At 49.6% G+C, this 19,833-nt stretch overlaps 1 protein-coding gene across 1 annotated transcript in view; it reads left to right on the top strand.

Annotated features, from left to right (window-relative positions):
• Nucleotides 1-19,833, top strand: part of HMGCS1 (3-hydroxy-3-methylglutaryl-CoA synthase 1) — a 66,365-nt gene that overhangs the window by 19,499 nt on the left and 27,033 nt on the right. The gene's annotated exons all lie outside the window — the stretch shown is intronic.

Raw genomic sequence — 19,833 nt, 5'->3', positions numbered from 1 at the left:
TTTGAGGGATTGTAATATGGTGGCAGTTGCGGGCAGGACCAGCCAGGCTTTAGCATATTATATAGTAAGGTGATTTGGATTCTAGCTGCTTATACAGAAGCATCCACTTAATAGACGCTACTTACTACAGGAATGTGATTTTGTAACCCCGAGCAAACATTGTCTGCTTGCTTTACGTGGAAAACAACTTCTTATCTATACAGTGTTTGCATTCTAGGTTTATGTCAGAAGTGATCAGTTTCGTAACAGAATATCTTCACATAAGTGTCTATAGGGTATAGCATTTGTAGATAATAAAACTCTTAGCAAATGTACAGCAATGTGGACCACAGTTATCTCCTGTTAATGTTTGGCTGGAGAATGGTCAGATTCTAGCTGATCCGCATCCTGAATGAATTTTTGCCTGATCAGTGTAAAGGGCAAAGAACATATTACAAATGGTTCTGATCCAGCGCTGGGCTCTCCCATCCCATAGGTCCATGGTGGTACAGTATGAACGTGTCCTGAATTTATAATATGTGTTATGTCCATCAAGAAGCTTACTTATCCCTGTGCCGTACCTACAGAATATAGATGCTGCAAAGTACATTTTACTACTCTTCATAGAGCATTCAAATTTTATGTGCGTTGCCTTAGAGAAATGTCACTGAATTCCTTCTGTGCATTATAGCAATATTTTATATCAGCCAGTCATATTGTTTTTGTTGACATTGGAAATCCACAGACTGCTCATCCTTGTTCATTGAATCCAATTGTTGTCACGGTGCTGCAATGGCAGTTACCTCCCCTCCCCCAATTGTGCCAAGATTACATTAAAACCTTACTGAAAAGCACAGAAGGAAGTGAGAATGATAAAGTATTTAGTGAATGTCACAGGAAGGCACATGCAGGCCAGCGAATAAGTCACCTGAAGGCAGACGTTTCCCTGTTCATCTCAAGCAGGCCAGGCCAATCTGAGGCTCTCCAGCTGTGGTGAAACTACAGGTCCCAGCATACCCTTCCACCGATTAACTGGTAATGCATGGCTGGACTTGTAGTTGCACAACAACTGGAGAGCCATGGGTTGCCGAGGCCTGAATTAAGTGTTCTTCTATTCTTAATGGGGATTTTTACACTAGAGGGTACAGGTTGGTATCTACATACTGGCGCCCGTCATCCCGGCGGTCAGAATCCATAAATCCCCGAATACCGGCAGCGGGGTGAGCGCAAAATAACCCCTTGCAGGCTCGCTACGGGCACGATGGCGCATGCTATTTTCTCTGACGTCCTAGTGGATGCTGGGTACTCCGTAAGGACCATGGGGAATAGACGGGCTCCGCAGGAGACTGGGCACTCTTTAAAGAAAGATTAGGTACTACATCTGGTGTGTACTGGCTCCTCCCTCTATGCCCCTCCTACAGACCTCAGTTAGAATCTGTGCCCGGCCAGAGCTGGATGCACTTAGTGGGCTCTCCTGAGTTCACTATAAAGAAAGTATTTGTTAGGTTTTTTATTTTCAGTGAGATCTGCTGGCAACAGACTCACTGCTACGTGGGACTTAGGGGAGAGAAGCAAACCTACCTGCTTGCAGCTAGCTTGTGCTTCTAAGGCTACTGGACACCATTAGCTTCAGAGGGATCGAACACAGGGCCCGACCTCGATCGTCCGTTCCCGGAGCCGAGCCACCGTCCCCCTTGCAGAGCCAGAAGACGGAAGATTCCGGAGAAAATCGGCGGCTGAAGACTCCGGTCTTCAATAAGGTAGCGCACAGCACTGCAGCTGTGCGCCATTGCTCCCACAGCACACCACACGCTCCGGTCACTGGTGGGTGCAGGGCGCTGGGGGAAGGGGGGGGGGGGGGGGCGCCCTGGGCTGCAATTAGTATACCTTAAGGTGGCAAAATGCACATAATACAGTTCTAAACTGTATATGTGCCTAATCCCCCGCCATAATTATTATTAAAAAAGCGGGAGAAGCCCGCCGCTGAAGGGGCGGGGCTATCTTCCTCAGCACAGCCAGCGCCATTTTCTCTTCACAGCTCCGCTGGAGGGACGCTCCCCAGGCTCTCCCCTGCAGTATACACTACAGAAAGGGTAAAAAAGAGAGGGGGGGCACATAAATTTAGGCGCAAATTGTGATATAAGCAGCTATTGGAAAATTCACTTTGTGTATAGTGTAAATCCTTCTGTTATATAGCGCTCTGGTGTGTGCTGGCATACTCTTCTCTCTGTCTCCCCAAAGGACTTTGTGGGGTCCTGTCCTCAGTCAGAGCATTCCCTGTGTGTGTGTGTGCGGTGTGTCGGTACAGCTGTGTCGACATGTTTGATGAGGACGCTTGCGTGGAGGCGGAGCAGGTGCCGATAAGTGTGATGTCGCCCCCTGCGGGGCCGACGCCAGAGTGGATGGATATGTGGAAGGTATTAACCGACAGTGTCAACTCCTTGCATAAAAGGTTCGATGACGCAGCTTTGGGACAGCCGGCATCTCAGCCCAGGCATCTCAGAGGCCATCAGGGGCTCAAAAACGCCCGCTACCTCAGATGGCAGACACAGATGTCGACACGGAGTCTGACTCCAGTGTCGACGAGGATGAGACAAATGTACAATCCACAAGGGCCATCCGATGCATGATTACGGCAATGAAAAATGTGTTGCACATTTCTAACATTAACCCGGTTACCACAAAAAAGGGTATTATGTTTGGGGAGAAAAAGCAGCCAGTGACTTTTCCCCCATCTGATGAGTTAAATTAATTGTGTGAAGAAGCGTGGTGTTCCCCAGATAAGAAATTAGTGATTTCTAAGCGGTTACTAATGGCGTACCCTTTCCCGCCAACGGATAGGTTACGCTGGGAGACATCCCCTAGGGTGGACAAGGCGCTCACACGCTTATCAAAAAAGGTGGCACTGCCGTCTCAGGATACGGCCGCTTTAAAGGAGCCTGCAGATAGAAAGCAGGAGGCTATCCTGAAGTCTGTGTATACACACTCGGGTACTATACTGAGACCTGCTATTGCTTCAGCATGGATGTGTAGTGCTGCAGCAGCATGGTCTGATTCCCTGTCAGATAACATTGATTCCCTTGACAGGGATACTATTTTGCTAACCATAGAGCATATTAAAGACGTAGTCTTATATATGAGGGATGCACAGAGGGACATTTGCCGGCTGGCATCTAGAATTAATGCAATGTCCATTTCTGCCAGGAGAGTATTATGGACTCGGCAGTGGACAGGTGATGCTGATTCTAAAAGGCACATGGAAGTTTTGCCTTATAAGGGTGAGTATTGTTTGGGGACGGTCTCTCGGACCTCGTATCCACAGCAACAGCTGGGAAGTCGACTTTTTTACCCCAGGTTCCCTCACAGCCTAAGAAAGCACCGTATTATCAAGTACAGTCCTTTCGGCCTCAGAAAGGCAAGCGGGTCAGAGGCGCGTCCTTTCTGCCCAGAGGCAGGGGTAGAGGGAAAAAGCTGCACCAGTCAGCCAGTTCCCAGGAACAAAAATCCTCCCCTGCTTCCACTAAGTCCACCGCATGACGCTGGGGCTCCACAGGTGGAGCCAGGGGCGGTGGGGGCCCGTCTCCGGAACTTCAGCGACCAGTGGGTTCGCTCACAGGTGGATCTCTGGGTTCTACAAGTGGTATCTCAGGGATAAAGCTGGAGTTCGAGACGTCTCCCCCTCGCCGTTACCTCAAATCAGCCTTGCCAGCCACTCCCAAGGAAAGGGAGGTAGTACTGGCGGCAATTCACAAGCTGTACCTCCAGCAGGTGATAATCAAAGTTCCCCTCCTTCAACAGGGACGGGGTTACTATTCCACAATGTTTGTGGTACCGAAACCAGACGGTTCGGTGAGACCCATTCTAAATTTGAAATCCTTGAACAATTATATAAGGAAGTTCAAGTTCAAAATGGAATCGCTCAGGGCGGTTATGGCAAGCCTGGAAGAGGGGGATTTTATGGTATCACTGGACATCAAGGATGCTTACCTACATATCCCCATTTACCCACCTCACCAGGAGTACCTCCGATTTGTGGTACAGGACTGCCATTACCAATTCCAGACGTTGCCGTTTGGTCTGTCCACGGCACCGAGGGTATTTACCAAGGTAATGGCCGAAATGATGATACTCCTTCGAAAGAAGGGAGTTATAATTATCCCGTACTTGGACGATCTCCTTATAAAGGCGAGGTCCATGGAGCAGTTGTTGGTCGGAGTAGCACTATCTCAGGAAGTGCTACAACAGCACGGCTGGATTCTGAATATCCCAAAGTCGCAGCTGGTTCCTACGACGCGTCTGCTGTTCTTGGGTATGATTCTGGACACAGAACAGAAGAAGGTATTTCTCCCGGAGGAGAAGGCCAAGGAGTTGTCATCTCTGGTCAGAGACCTCCTGAAACCAAAACAGGTGTCGGTGCATCACTGCACGCGAGTCCTGGGAAAGATGGTAGCTTCTTACGAAGCAATTCTCTTCGGCAGGTTCCATGCAAGGATCTTTCAGTGGGATCTGTTAGACAAGTGGTCCGGATCACATCTTCAGATTCATCGGTTGATCACCCTGTCCCCGAGGGCCAGGGTGTCTCTGCTGTGGTGGCTGCAGAGTGCTCATCTTCTCGAGGGCCGCAGATTCGGCATTCAGGACTGGGTCCTGGTGATCACGGATGCAAGCCTCCGTGGTTGGGGGGCAGTCACTCAGGGAAGAAACTTCCAAGGACATTGGTCGAGTCAGGAGACTTCCCTACACATAAATATTCTGGAACTAAAGGCCATTTACAATGCCCTAAGTCAAGCAAAACCCCTGCTTCAAAACCAGCCGGTGCTGATTCAGTCAGACAACATCACGGCGGTCGCCCATGTAAACCGTCAGGGCGGCACAAGAAGCAGGATGGCAATGGCAGAAGCCACAAGGATTCTCCGATGGGCGGAGAATCACGTGATAGCACTGTCAGCAGTGTTCATTCCGGGAGTGGACAACTGGGAAGCAGACTTCCTCAGCAGGCACGACCTCCACCCGGGAGAGTGGGGACTTCATCCAGAAGTCTTCCAGCTGATTGTAAATCGTTGGGAAAGGCCACAGGTGGACATGATGGCGTCCCGCCTCAACAAAAAGCTAAAACGATATTGCGCCAGGTCAAGGGACCCTCAGGCAATAGCTGTGGACGCTCTAGTGACACCGTGGGTGTACCAGTCGGTTTATGTGTTCCCCCCTCTTCCTCTCATACCAAAGGTACTGAGGATAATCGGAAAGAGAGGAGTAAGAACTATACTCATCGTTCCGGATTGGCCAAGAAGAACTTGGTACCCGGAACTACAAGAAATGATCTCAGAGGACCCTTGGCCTCTGCCGCTCCGACAGGACCTGCTACAGCAGGGGCCCTGTCTGTTCCAAGACTTACCGCGGCTGCGTTTGACGGCATGGTGGTTGAACGCCAGATCCTGATGGAAAAGGGCATTCCGGTTGAAGTCATTCCTACGCTGATAAAAGCTAGGAAGGATGTGACAGCAAAACATTATCACCGCATATGGCGAAAATATGTTGCTTGGTGTGAGGCCATGAAGGCCCCAACAGAGGAATTTCAGCTGGGTCGATTTCTGCACTTCCTACAGTCAGGAGTGACTATGGGCCTAAAATTGGGATCCATAAAAGTCCAGATTTCGGCCCTGTGTATTTTCTTTCAAAAAGAACTGGCTTCACTGCCTGAAGTTCAGACGTTTGTTAAGGGAGTGCTGCATATTCAGCCCCCTTTTGTGCCTCCAGTGGCACCTTGGGATCTCAACGTTGTGTTGGATTTCCTAAAATCACATTGGTTTGAGCCACTTCAGACCGTGGAGTTGAAATATCTCACGTGGAAAGTGGTCATGCTTTTGGCCTTGGCTTCGGCTAGGCGTGTGTCAGAATTGGCGGCTTTGTCATGTAAAAGCCCCTATCTGATCTTCCATATGGACAGGGCAGAATTGAGGACTCGTCCCCAATTTCTCCCTAAGGTGGTATCAGCGTTTCATTTGAACCAACCTATTGTGGTGCCTGCGGCTACTCGGGACTTGGAGGCTTCCAAGTTGCTGGACGTAGTCCGGGCCCTGAAAATCTGTTTCCAGGACGGCTAGAGTCAGAAAGACTGACTCGCTGTTTATCCTGCATGCACCCAACAAGCTGGGTGCTCCTGCTTCTAAGCAGACTATTGCTTGCTGGATCTGTAGCACGATTCAACTTGCACATTCTGCGGCTGGACTGCCGCATCCTAAATCAGTCAAAGCCCATTCCACGAGGAAGGTGGGCTCTTCTTGGGCGGCTGCCCGAGGGGTCTCGGCTTTACAACTTTGCCGAGCTGCTACCTGGTCGGGATCAAACACGTTTGCAAAATTCTACAAGTTTGATACCCTGGCTGAGGAGGACCTTGAGTTTGCTCATTCGGTGCTGCAGAGTCATCCGCACTCTCCCGCCCGTTTGGGAGCTTTGGTATAATCCCCATGGTCCTTACGGAGTACCCAGCATCCACTAGGACGTCAGAGAAAATAAGAATTTACTCACCGGTAATTCTATTTCTCATAGTCCGTAGTGGATGCTGGGCGCCCGTCCCAAGTGCGGACTTCTACAATACTTGTATATAGTTATTGCTTAACTATAGGGTTATTGTTCTGAGCCATCTGTTTAATGAGGCTCAGCTGTTGTTCATACTGTTAACTGGGTATAGTTATCACAAGTTGTACGGTGTGATTGGTGTGACTGGTATGAGTCTTACCCTGGATTCCAAATCCTTTCCTAGTAATGTCAGCTCTTCCGGGCACAGTTTCCCTAACTGAGGTCTGGAGGAGGGGCATAGGGGGAGGAGCCAGTGCACACCAGATAGTCCTAAATCTTTCTTAGATGTGCCCAGTCTCCTGCGGAGCCGTCTATTCCCCATGGTCCTTACGGAGTCCCCAGCATCCACTACGGACTACGAGAAATAGAATTACCGGTGAGTAAATTCTTATTTTATTCTCCCTCCAGGGGTGTCGTGGACACCCCAAGTGGGAGACTAGGTGTCGGGATCCCGACAGCCGGGATATCGAATGCCTCCTGGGGGTACTGTTTATTCTACTGATGATCTCTTTATATTGTAACTCCAACTTGTTTATTTGTGCACTTCTGCAGAACAGTTTCTGAGATAACACTGACAATAGGGATCAGATTAATACTGAGTACTTTGACACAAATGGATATTGCTTATACGTTTGCACTCGGGTGATATTAAAGTACTAGGAGATGATATAGGGGCTGATTTATCAAAGAGTTTTATCATACACGACGAGTTTTAAAACTCGTTGCATATAATAAATGGTGCTCCAGCCAATCAGCTCCCAGCTGTCATTTCTCTGACGTCCTAGTGGATGCTGGGAACTCCGTAAGGACCATGGGGGAATAGCGGCTCCGCAGGAGACTGGGCACAAAAGTAAAAGCTTTATGACTAGCTGGTGTGCACTGGCTCCTCCCCCTATGACCCTCCTCCAAGCCTCAGTTAGATTTTTGTGCCCGGCCGAGAAGGGTGCATGCTAGGTAGCTCTCCTGAGCTGCTTAGAGTAAAAGTTTAAATAGGTTTTTTATTTTCAGTGAGACCTGCTGGCAACAGGCTCACTGCATCGTGGGACTAAGGGGAGAAGAAGCGAACTCACCTGCGTGCAGAGTGGATTGGGCTTCTTGGCTACTGGACATTAGCTCCAGAGGGACGATCACAGGCTCAGCTTGGATGGGTCCCGGAGCCGCGCCGCCGGCCCCCTTACAGAGCCAGAAGAGCGAAGAGGTCCGGAAAAATCGGCGTCAGAAGACGTTCCTGTCTTCAATAAGGTAGCGCACAGCACTGCAGCTGTGCGCCATTGCTCTCAGCACACTTCACACTCCGGTCACTGAGGGTGCAGGGCGCTGGGGGGGAGCGCCCTGAGACGCAATAAAACACGTTTTAAACCTTATATGGCTAAAGAAATGCATCACATATAGCTCCTGGGCTATATGGATGCATTTAACCCCTGCCAGTTTTCCTAAAAAAAGCGGGAGAAAAGGCCGCCGAAAAGGGGGCGGAGCCTATCTCCTCAGCACACAAGTGCCATTATCCCTCACAGCTCCGCTGGAAGGACGGCTCCCTGACTCTCCCCCGCAGTCCTGCTACAGAATCAGGGTAAAACAAGAAAGGAGGGGCACTAATTGGCAGTTAATACAAATACAGCAGCTATAGAAGGGAGAAACACTTATATAAGGTTATCCCTGTATATATATATAGCGCTCTGGTGTGTGCTGGCAAACTCTCCCTCTGTCTCCCCAAAGGGCTCGTGGGGTCCTGTCCTCTATCAGAGCATTCCCTGTGTGTGTGTGCTGTGTGTCGGTACGATTGTGTCGACATGTATGAGGAGGAAAATTATGTGGAGGCGGAGCAATTGCCTGTAATAGTGATGTCACCCCCTAGGGAGTCGACACCTGACTGGATGGTCGTATGGAAGGAATTACGTGACAGTGTCAGCACTTTGCAAAAAACTGTTGACGACATAAGACAGCCGGCAAATCAGTTAGTGCCTGTCCAGGCGTCTCAAACACCGTCAGGGGCTCTAAAGCGCCCGTTACCTCAGATGGTCGACCCAGACACGGATACTGACTCCAGCGTCGACGGGGACGAGACAAACGTAATGTCCAGTAGGGCCACACGTTACATGATCACGGCAATGAAGGAGGCTTTGAACATTTCTGATACTACAAGTACCACAAAAAGGGGTATTATGTGGGGTGTGAAAAAACTACCCATAGTTTTTCCTGAATCAGATGAATTAAATGAGGTGTGACAAAGCGTGGGTTTCCCCCGATAAAAAACTACTGATTTCTAATAAATTATTGGCATTATACCCTTTCCCGCCAGAGGTTAGGGCGCGTTGGGAAACACCCCCTAGGGTAGATAAGGCGCTCACACGCTTATCAAAACAAGTGGCGTTGCCGTCTCCTGATACGGCCGCCCTCAAGGAACCAGCTGATAGAAAGCTGGAAAATATCCTAAAGGGTATATACACACATACTGGTGTTATACTACGACCAGCAATCGCCTCAGCCTGGATGTGCAGCGCTGGAGTGGCTTGGTCGGATTCCCTGACTGAGAATATTGATACCCTGGATAGGGACAGTATATTATTGACTATAGAGCATTTAAAGGATGCATTACTATATATGTGAGATGCACAGAGGGATATTTGCACCCTGGCATCGAGAGTAAGTGCGCTGTCCATTTCTGCCAGAAGAAGTTTATGGACACGACAGTGGTCAGGTGATGCGGATTCCAAACGGCATATGGAAGTTTTGCCGTATAAAGGGGAGGAGTTATTTGGGGTCGGTCTATCGGACCTGGTGGCCACGGCGACGGCTGGGAAATCCACCTTTTTACCCCAGGTCACCTCTCAGCAGAAAAAGACACCGTCTTTTCAAACTCAGTCCTTTCGTCCCCATAAGGGCAAGCGGGCAAAAGGCCACTCATTTCTGCCCCGGGGCAGAGGAAGGGGAAAAAGACTGCAGCAGGCAGCCTCTTCCCAGGATCAGAAGCCCTCCCCCGCTTCTGCCAAGTCTTCAGCATGATGCTGGGGCTTTACAAGCGGACTCAGGCACGGTGGGGGCCCGTCTCAAAAATTTCAACGCGCAGTGGGCTCACTCGCAAGTGGACCCCTGGATCCTGCAGGTAGTATCACAGGGGTACAAATTGGAATTCGAGATGTCTCCCCCTCGCCGGTTCCTGAAGTCTGCTCTACCAACGTCTCTCTCCGACAGGGAGGCAGTATTGGAAGCTATTCACAAGCTGTATTCCCAGCAGGTGATAATCAAGGTACCCCTCCTACAACAGGGAAAGGGGTATTACTCCACGCTGTTTGTGGTACGGAAGCCGGACGGCTCGGTGAGACCGATTTTAAATCTGAAATCATTGAACACTTACATAAAAAGGTTCAAATTCAAGATGGAGTCACTCAGAGCAGTGATAGCGGACCTGGAAGAAGGGGACTATATGGTGTCTCTGGACATCAAAGATGCTTATCTCCATGTCCCAATCTACCCTTCTCACCAAGGGTACCTCAGGTTTGTGGTACAAAACTGTCATTATCAGTTTCAGACGCTGCCGTTTGGATAGTCCACGGCACCACGGGTCTTTACCAAGGTAATGGCCGAAATGATGATTCTTCTTCGAAGAAAAGGCGTCTTAATTATCCCTTACTTGGACGATCTCCTGATAAGGGCAAGGTCCAGGGAACAGTTAGTGCTACTCCGACCTCTATCTCAGGTAGTGCTACGTCAGCACGGGTGGATTCTAAATATTCCAAAATCGCAGCTGATTCCAACAACACGTCTACTGTTCCTAGGGATGATTCTGGACACAGTCCAGAAAAAGGTGTTTCTCCCGGAGGAGAAGGCCAGGGAGTTATCCGAGCTAGTCAGGAACCTCCTGAAACCAGGACAAGTGTCAGTGCATCAATGCACAAGGGTCCTGGGAAAGATGGTGGCTTCTTACGAAGCGATTCCATTCGGAAGATTCCATGCAAGAACTTTTCAGTGGGATCTGCTGGACAAATGGTCCGGATCGCATCTTCAGATGCATCAGCGGATAACCCTATCTCCAAGGACAAGGGTGTCTCTCCTGTGGTGGTTGCAGAGTGCTCATCTTCTAGAGGGCCGCAGATTCGGCATTCAGGACTGGATTCTGGTGACCACGGATGCCAGCCTGAGAGGCTGGGGAGCAGTCACACAGGGAAGAAATTTCCAGGGCTTGTGGTCAAGCATGGAAACGTCTCTTCACATAAATATCCTGGAACGAAGGGCAATTTACAATGCCCTAAGTCAAGCAAGGCCTCTGCTTCAGGGTCAGTCGGTATTGATCCAATCGGACAACATCACGGCAGTCGCCCACGTAAACAGACAGGGCGGCACAAGAAGCAGGAGGGCAATGGCAGAAGCTGCAAGAATTCTTCGCTGGGCGGAAAATTATGTGACAGCACTGTCAGCGGTGTTCATTCCGGGAGTGGACAACTGGGAAGCAGACACGACCTCCACCCGGGGGAGTGGGGACTTCACCCAGAAGTCTTCCACGTGATTGTAAACCGTTGGGAAAAACCAAAGGTGGACATGATGGCATCTCGTCTCAACAAGAAACTAGACAGATATTGCGCCAGGTCAAGGGACCCTCAGGCGATAGCGGTGGACGCTCTGGTAACACCGTGGGTGTACCAGTCAGTGTATGTGTTCCCTCCTCTGCCTCTCATACCCAAAGTATTGAGAATCATAAGAAGGAGAGGAGTAAGAACTATACTCGTGGCTCCGGATTGGCCAAGGAGGACTTGGTACCCGGAACTTCAAGAGATGCTCACGGAGGACCCGTGGCCTCTACCTCTAAGAAAGGACCTGCTCCAGCAGGGACCTTGTCTGTTCCAAGACTTACCGCGGCTGCGTTTGACGGCATGGAGGTTGAACGCCGGATCCTGAAGGAAAAAGGCATTCCAGATGAAGTCATCCCTACCCTGATCAAGGCCAGGAAGGATGTTACCGCGAAACATTATCACCGCATTTGGCGAAAATATGTTGCGTGGTGTGAGGCCAAGAAGGCCCCTACAGAGGAATTTCAACTGGGTCGTTTCCTGCATTTCCTGCAAACAGGACTATCTATGGGCCTAAAATTAGGGTCCATTAAGGTTCAAATTTCGGCCCTGTCAATATTCTTCCAAAAAGAACTGGCTTCAGTGCCTGAAGTTCAGACGTTTGTCAAAGGGGTACTGCATATACAGCCTCCTTTTGTGCCTCCAGTGGCACCTTGGGATCTCAATGTAGTGTTGAGTCTCCTGAAGTCACATTGGTTTGAACCACTCACCACTGTGGAATTAAAATATCTCACATGGAAAGTGGTCATGCTGTTAGCCCTGGCTTCAGCCAGGCGTGTCTCAGAATTGGCGGCTTTATCATATAAAAGCCCTTACCTAATTTTTCATTCAGACAGGGCAGAACTGAGGACTCGTCCTCAATTTCTCCCTAAGGTGGTTTCAGCTTTTCACTTAAACCAGCCTATTGTGGTGCCTGCGGCTACTAGGGACTTGGAGGATTCCAAGTTGCTGGACGTAGTCAGGGCCCTGAAAATATGTTTCCAGGACGGCTGGAGTCAGAAAATCTGATTCGCTGTTTATCCTGTATGCACCCAACAAGCTGGGTGCTCCTGCTTCTAAGCAGACGATTGCTCGTTGGATTTGTAGTACAATTCAGCTTGCACATTCTGTGGCAGGCCTGCCACAGCCAAAATCTGTAAAAACCCATTCCACACGGAAAGTGGGCTCATCTTGGGCGGCTGCCCGAGGGGTCTCGGCTTTACAACTTTGCCGAGCAGCTACTTGGTCAGGGGCAAACACGTTTGCTAAATTTTACAAATTCGATACCCTGGCTGAGGAGGACCTGGAGTTCTCTCATTCGGTGCTGCAGAGTCATCCGCACTCTCCCGCCCGTTTGGGAGCTTTGGTATAATCCCCATGGTCCTTACGGAGTTCCCAGCATCCACTAGGACGTTAGAGAAAATAAGAATTTACTTACCGATAATTCTATTTCTCATAGTCCGTAGTGGATGCTGGGCGCCCATCCCAAGTGCGGATTGTCTGCAATACTTGTATATAGTTATTGTTACAAATATCGGGTTGTTTATTGTTGTGAGCCATCTTTTCAGAGGCTCCTACGTTTATCATACTGTTAACTGGGTTCAGATCACAAGTTGTACGGTGTGATTGGTGTGGCTGGTATGAGTCTTACCCGGGATTCAAAAATCCTTCCTTATTGTGTACGCTCGTCCGGGCACAGTATCCTAACTGAGGCTTGGAGGAGGGTCATAGGGGGAGGAGCCAGTGCACACCAGCTAGTCATAAAGCTTTTACTTTTGTGCCCAGTCTCCTGCGGAGCCGCTATTCCCCATGGTCCTTACGGAGTTCCCAGCATCCACTACGGACTATGAGAAATAGAATTATCGGTAAGTAAATTCTTATTTTTTTTTCAAACACGTGACAGGAGCTGATAAAACTGTTTGATAAATCAGACCTGTAATATCTTCATCCACACGAATAGAGTATCTCTAATGACGGTGCAGTTAACACGTGTGCGGAATTTTAACAATGCATGTTTCTCTATCGTCCTAGTGGATGCTGGGGTTCCTGAAAGGACCATGGGGAATAGCGGCTCCGCAGGAGACAGGGCACAAAAAGTAAAGCTTTTCCGATCAGGTGGTGTGCACTGGCTCCTCCCCCTATGACCCTCCTCCAGACTCCAGTTAGATTTTTGTGCCCGGCCGAGAAGGGTGCAATCTAGGTGGCTCTCCTAAAGAGCTGCTTAGAGAAAGTTTAGCTAGGTTTTTTATGTTACAGTGATTCCTGCTGGCAACAGGATCACTGCAGCGAGGGACTGAGGGGAGAAGGAGTCAACTCACCTGCGTGCAGGATGGATTGGCTTCTTGGCTACTGGACATCAAGCTCCAGAGGGACGATCACAGGTATAGCCTGGATGGTCACCGGAGCCGCGCCGCCGGCCCCCTTGCAGATGCTGAAGACAGAAGAGGTCCAGAATCGGCGGCTGAAGACTCCTGCAGTCTTCTAAAGGTAGCGCACAGCACTGCAGCTGTGCGCCATTTTCCTCTCAGCACACTTCACACGGCAGTCACTGAGGGTGCAGGGCGCTGGGAGGGGGGCGCCCTGGGAGGCAAAATGAGTACCTATAAAGGCTAAAAATACCTCACATATAGCCCTAGAGGCTATATGGAGATATTTAACCCCTGCCTGATTTCTCAAAATAGCGGGAGACGAGCCCGCCGGAAAAGGGGCGGGGCCTATCTCCTCAGCACACGGCGCCATTTCCTCTCACAGCTCCGCTGGTCAGGACGGCTCCCAGGTCTCTCCCCTGCACTGCACTACAGAAACAGGGTAAAACAGAGAGGGGGGGCAAATTTATGGCGATATTTTTATATAACAAAGCAGCTATAGGGGAGCACTTATTATAAGGCTATCCCTGATATATATATAGCGCTTTTGGTGTGTGCTGGCAAACTCTCCCTCTGTCTCCCCAAAGGGCTAGTGGGTCCTGTCTTCATTAGGAGCATTCCCTGTGTGTCTGCTGTGTGTCGGTACGTGTGTGTCGACATGTATGAGGACGATATTGGTGTGGAGGCGGAGCAATTGCCAAATATGGGGATGTCACCTCCTAGGGGGTCGACACCAGAATGGATGCCTTTATTTATGGAACTACGGGATAGTGTCAACACGCTAAAGCAGTCGTTTGACGACATGAGACGGCCGGACAATCAATTAGTGCCTGTCCAGGCGACTCAAACACCGTCAGGGGCTGTGAAACGCCCTTTGCCTCAGTCGGTCGACACAGACCCAGACACAGGCGATGACTCCAGTGGTGACGGTGACGAATCAACCGTATTTTCCAGTAGGGCCACACGTTATATGATTTTGGCAATGAAGGAGGCGTTACATTTAGCTGATACTACAGGTACCACTAAACAGGGTATTATGTGGGGTATGAAAAAACTACCTATAGTTTTTCCTGAATCAGAAGAACTAAATGACGTGTGTAATGAAGCGTGGGTTGCCCCTGATAAAAAGCTGATAATTTCAAAGAAATTATTGGCATTATACCCTTTCCCGCCAGAGGTTAGGGAGCGCTGGGAAACACCTCCTAGGGTGGACAAGGCGCTAACACGCTTATCTAAACAAGTGGCGTTACCCTCTCCTGAGACGGCCGCACTTAAAGATCCATCAGATAGGAGGATGGAAAATATCCAAAAAAGTATATACACACATGCAGGTGTTATACTACGACCAGCTGTAGCAACTGCCTGGATGGGCAGTGCGGGGGTAGTTTGGTCAGAATCCCTGATTGAAAATATTGATACCCTGGACAGGGACAATATTTTACTGTCGTTAGAACAAATAAAGGATGCATTTCTTTATATGCGTGATGCACAGAGGGATATATGCACACTGGCATCACGGGTAAGTGCTATGTCCATTTCGGCCAGAAGAGCTTTATGGACGCGACAGTGGACAGGCGATGCGGATTCAAAACGGCATATGGAAGTTTTGCCGTATAAGGGGGAGGAGTTATTTGGAGTCGGTCTATCAGATTTGGTGGCCACGGCTACAGCCGGGAAATCCACCTTTCTACCTCAAGTCACTCCCCAACAGAAAAAGGCACCGACTTTTCAACCGCAGCCCTTTCGTTCCTTTAAAAATAAGAGAGCAAAGGGCTATTCATATTTGCCACGAGGCAAAGGTCGAGGGAAGAGACAGCAACACGCAGCTCCTTCCCAGGATCAGAAGCCCTCCCCGGCTTCTACAAAAGCCTCAGCATGACGCTGGGGCTTCTCAAGCGGACTCGGGGACGGTGGGCGGTCGTCTCAAAAATTACAGCGCGCAGTGGGCTCACTCGCAAGTAGATCCCTGGATCCTGCAGATAATATCTCAGGGATACAGGTTGGAATTAGAGACAGATCCACCTCGCCGTTTCCTGAGGTCTGCTTTACCAACGTCCCCCTCCGAAAGGGAGACGGTGTTGGAAGCCATTCACAAGCTGTACTCTCAGCAGGTGATAGTCAAGGTACCTCTTCTGCAACAAGGGAAGGGGTATTATTCCACTCTTTTTGTGGTACCGAAGCCGGATGGCTCGGTAAGGCCTATTCTAAATCTGAAGTCCTTGAACCTGTACATAAAGAAGTTCAAGTTCAAAATGGAGTCACTCAGAGCAGTGATAGCGAACCTGGAAGAGGGGGACTTTATGGTATCCTTGGACATCAAGGATGCGTATCTCCACGTTCCAATTTACCCCTCACACCAGGGGTACCTCAGGTTCGTTGTACAAAACTGTCACTATCAGTTTCAGACGCTGCCGTTCGGATTGTCCACGGCACCTCGGATCTTTACAAAGGTAATGGCCGAGATGATGATTCTTCTTCGAAGAAAAGGCGTATTAATTATCCCATACTTGGACGATCTCCTAATAAGGGCGAGGTCCAGAGAACAGCTAGAGATGGGATTAGCACTGTCTCAAGAAGTGCTAAAACAGCACGGGTGGATTCTGAATATTCCAAAATCCCAGTTAATGCCGACAACTCGTCTGCTGTTCCTAGGGATGATTCTGGACACGGTTCAGAAAAAGGTTTTTCTCCCGGAGGAAAAAGCCAAGGAGTTATCCGAGCTTGTCAGGAACCTCCTAAAACCAGGAAAGGTGTCTGTACATCAATGCACAAGAGTCCTGGGAAAAATGGTGGCTTCTTACGAAGCGATTCCATTCGGCAGATTCCACGCAAGAATTTTCCAAAGGGATCTGTTGGACAAATGGTCAGGGTCGCATCTTCAGATGCACCTACGGATAACCCTGTCTCCAAGGACAAGGGTGTCTCTTCTGTGGTGGTTGCAGAGTGCTCATCTATTGGAGGGCCGCAGATTCGGCATACAGGATTGGATCCTGGTGACCACGGACGCCAGCCTGAGAGGCTGGGGAGCAGTCACACAAGGAAGAAACTTCCAGGGAGTATGGACGAGCCTGGAAACGTCTCTTCACATAAACATTCTGGAACTAAGAGCAATATACAATGCTCTAAACCAGGCAGAACCTCTGCTTCAGGGAAAACCGGTATTGATCCAGTCGGACAACATCACGGCAGTCGCCCATGTGAACAGACAGGGCGGCACAAGAAGCAGGAGGGCAATGGCAGAAGCTGCAAGGATTCTTCGCTGGGCAGAGAATCATGTGATAGCACTGTCAGCAGTGTTCATCCCGGGAGTGGACAACTGGGAAGCAGACTTCCTCAGCAGACACGATCTTCACCCGGGAGAGTGGGGACTTCATCCAGAAGTCTTCCACATGCTGGTAACCCGTTGGGAAAGACCAATGGTGGACATGATGGCGTCTCGCCTCAACAAAAAACTGGACAGGTATTGCGCCAGGTCAAGAGATCCGCAGGCAATAGCTGTGGACGCGCTGGTAACGCCTTGGGTGTACCAGTCGGTGTATGTGTTTCCTCCTCTGCCTCTCATACCAAAAGTATTGAGAATTATACGGCAAAGAGGCGTAAGAACGATACTAGTGGTTCCGGATTGGCCAAGGAGGACTTGGTACCCGGAACTTCAAGAGATGATCACGGAAGATCCGTGGCCTCTACCTCTAAGGAGGGACTTGCTTCAGCAGGGTCCCTGTCTGTTTCAAGACTTACCGCGGCTGCGTTTGACGGCATGGCGGTTGAACGCCGGATCCTAAAGGAAAGAGGCATGCCGGAAGAAGTCATTCCTACTTTGATTAAAGCAAGGAAGGAAGTAACCGTGCAACATTATCACCGAATTTGGCGAAAATATGTTGCGTGGTGCGAAGATCGGAGTGCTCCGACGGAGGAATTTCAACTGGGTCGATTCCTACATTTCCTGCAATCAGGATTGTCAATGGGTCTCAAATTGGGATCTATTAAGGTTCAAATTTCGGCCCTGTCGATTTTCTTTCAAAAAGAATTGGCTTCAGTCCCTGAAGTCCAGACCTTTGTTAAGGGAGTGCTGCATATACAGCCTCCTGTGGTGCCTCCAGTGGCACCGTGGGATCTAAATGTGGTTTTGGACTTCCTAAAATCTCATTGGTTTGAACCACTAAAAAAGGTGGATTTGAAATATCTCACATGGAAAGTGACCATGCTTCTAGCCCTGGCTTCTGCCAGGAGAGTGTCAGAATTGGCAGCTTTATCTTACAAAAGCCCATATCTGATTTTCCATTCGGACAGGGCAGAACTGCGGACTCGTCCGCATTTTCTCCCTAAGGTGGTGTCAGCATTTCATCTGAACCAGCCTATTGTAGTGCCTGCGGCTACAAGTGACTTGGAGGACTCCAAGTTACTGGACGTTGTCAGAGCATTAAAAATATATATTGCAAGGACAGCTGGAGTCAGAAAATCTGACTCGTTGTTTATATTGTATGCACCCAACAAGATGGGTGCTCCTGCGTCTAAGCAGACGATTGCTCGTTGGATCTGTAGCACAATCCAACTTGCACATTCTGTGGCAGGCTTGCCACAGCCTAAATCTGTAAAGGCCCACTCCACAAGGAAGGTGGGCTCATCTTGGGCGGCTGCCGAGGGGTCTCGGCATTACAACTTTGCCGAGCAGCTACGTGGTCAGGGGAGAACACGTTTGTAAAATTTTACAAATTTGATACTCTGGCTAAGGAGGACCTGGAGTTCTCTCATTCGGTGCTGCAGAGTCATCTGCACTCTCCCGCCCGTTTGGGAGCTTTGGTATAATCCCCATGGTCCTTTCAGGAACCCCAGCATCCACTAGGACGATAGAGAAAATAAGATTTTACTTACCGATAAATCTATTTCTCGGAGTCCGTAGTGGATGCTGGGCGCCCATCCCAAGTGCGGATTATCTGCATAAGTTGTACATAGTTATTGTTAACTAATTCGGGTTATTGTTGAAGGAAGCCATCTTTCAGAGGCTCCGCTGTTATCATACTGTTAACTGGGTTTAGATCACAAGTTGTACGGTGTGATTGGTGTGGCTGGTATGAGTCTTACCCGGGATTCAAAATCCTCCCTTATTGTGTACGCTCGTCCGGGCACAGTACCTAACTGGAGTCTGGAGGAGGGTCATAGGGGGAGGAGCCAGTGCACACCACCTGATCGGAAAAGCTTTACTTTTTGTGCCCTGTCTCCTGCGGAGCCGCTATTCCCCATGGTCCTTTCAGGAACCCCAGCATCCACTACGGACTCCGAGAAATAGATTTATCGGTAAGTAAAATCTTATTATTTAATGTTAAATCCCAATAAAAACTTCCTACAAGCTGTAAATCCTCATCCAAGGAAACGGGTCACCCTTATGCAGATTAGCCATGTCTCTGGCCAGAAAGACACTGGATGTAGCCAATGATGGAGAACACCAGTACATTTCCAGCACGTGGGAGGCCACTCCGTACGCTAAAAATAAATTGTTGCTGTCTGCCATCGTCCATTGGATCTTTGGTCCACGTCTTCCAGTGTGTTACCTCGCTGGAGACATGGATAATTTACATCGACAGTTGGGACGTTTGCACGCGCACCCAAAAAGGATAGGTAGCTGTGAATCACGGGTGCATGGCCGTGCACCACACCTCTGTTTTCAATCATTCTGGGGGCTTGTCCAGATTTCCCCGAGCAGCTGGACCACCCGCAGCCTCTCTGTACACTGCTTAGATACTCGTTGCTTGACAGCTTGAACCATTAATGGAAAAATGGGACAGAGCCTGAAAAACAGGACTGTCCTGCCAAAATCTCAACATTTTGGGATGTATGATATATAACTCAAGTGCAGAACATGGGAACCCCCTGGGCTAGCATTAACTAATACGCCTTTCACGCCGCCTGAGGCGGGTCGCACCCGGGAGCCTGACACGGGAGCTCCCAGGGTGCGACCCGCCTCAGGCACTTTTCACACCGCAGTCAGCAGCCCGTCATATTACCGGGTTGCTGGCGTCAGTGGTGATGGCGCTTGGCGATCACATGATCTTCAAGCACCGCACACCCTTTCACACCGCACATGAACACGGGTTATGCGCATTCATGTGCCAAAAACCCATGTTCAGGGGTGCTGGTGTGAGAGGGGTATAAGCTGCCTCAGAGCACTGTCCATATGGACATCTATTGGGAATGGTAACCTGTGTCAAGTGGAGAGAGCCACGGTGCCCAAAGCACGGCAAGCGTACGATACACATTTTAATGTTCTGAACAAATTTAATAATGTTGGAGCACTTTATACCCCTTTCACACTGCCAGTGCCGGATTAAACCAGGGAATTGGGTGGTTTGCAGGTTTCCCCGACCCGG

The sequence above is a fragment of the Pseudophryne corroboree genome, chromosome 1 (genome assembly GCF_028390025.1).
Source record: "Pseudophryne corroboree isolate aPseCor3 chromosome 1, aPseCor3.hap2, whole genome shotgun sequence".
Lineage (NCBI taxonomy): Eukaryota > Metazoa > Chordata > Amphibia > Anura > Myobatrachidae > Pseudophryne > Pseudophryne corroboree.
Note: the sequence above shows the minus strand (reverse complement) of the source record. Positions and strands in the feature narration are given on the sequence as shown.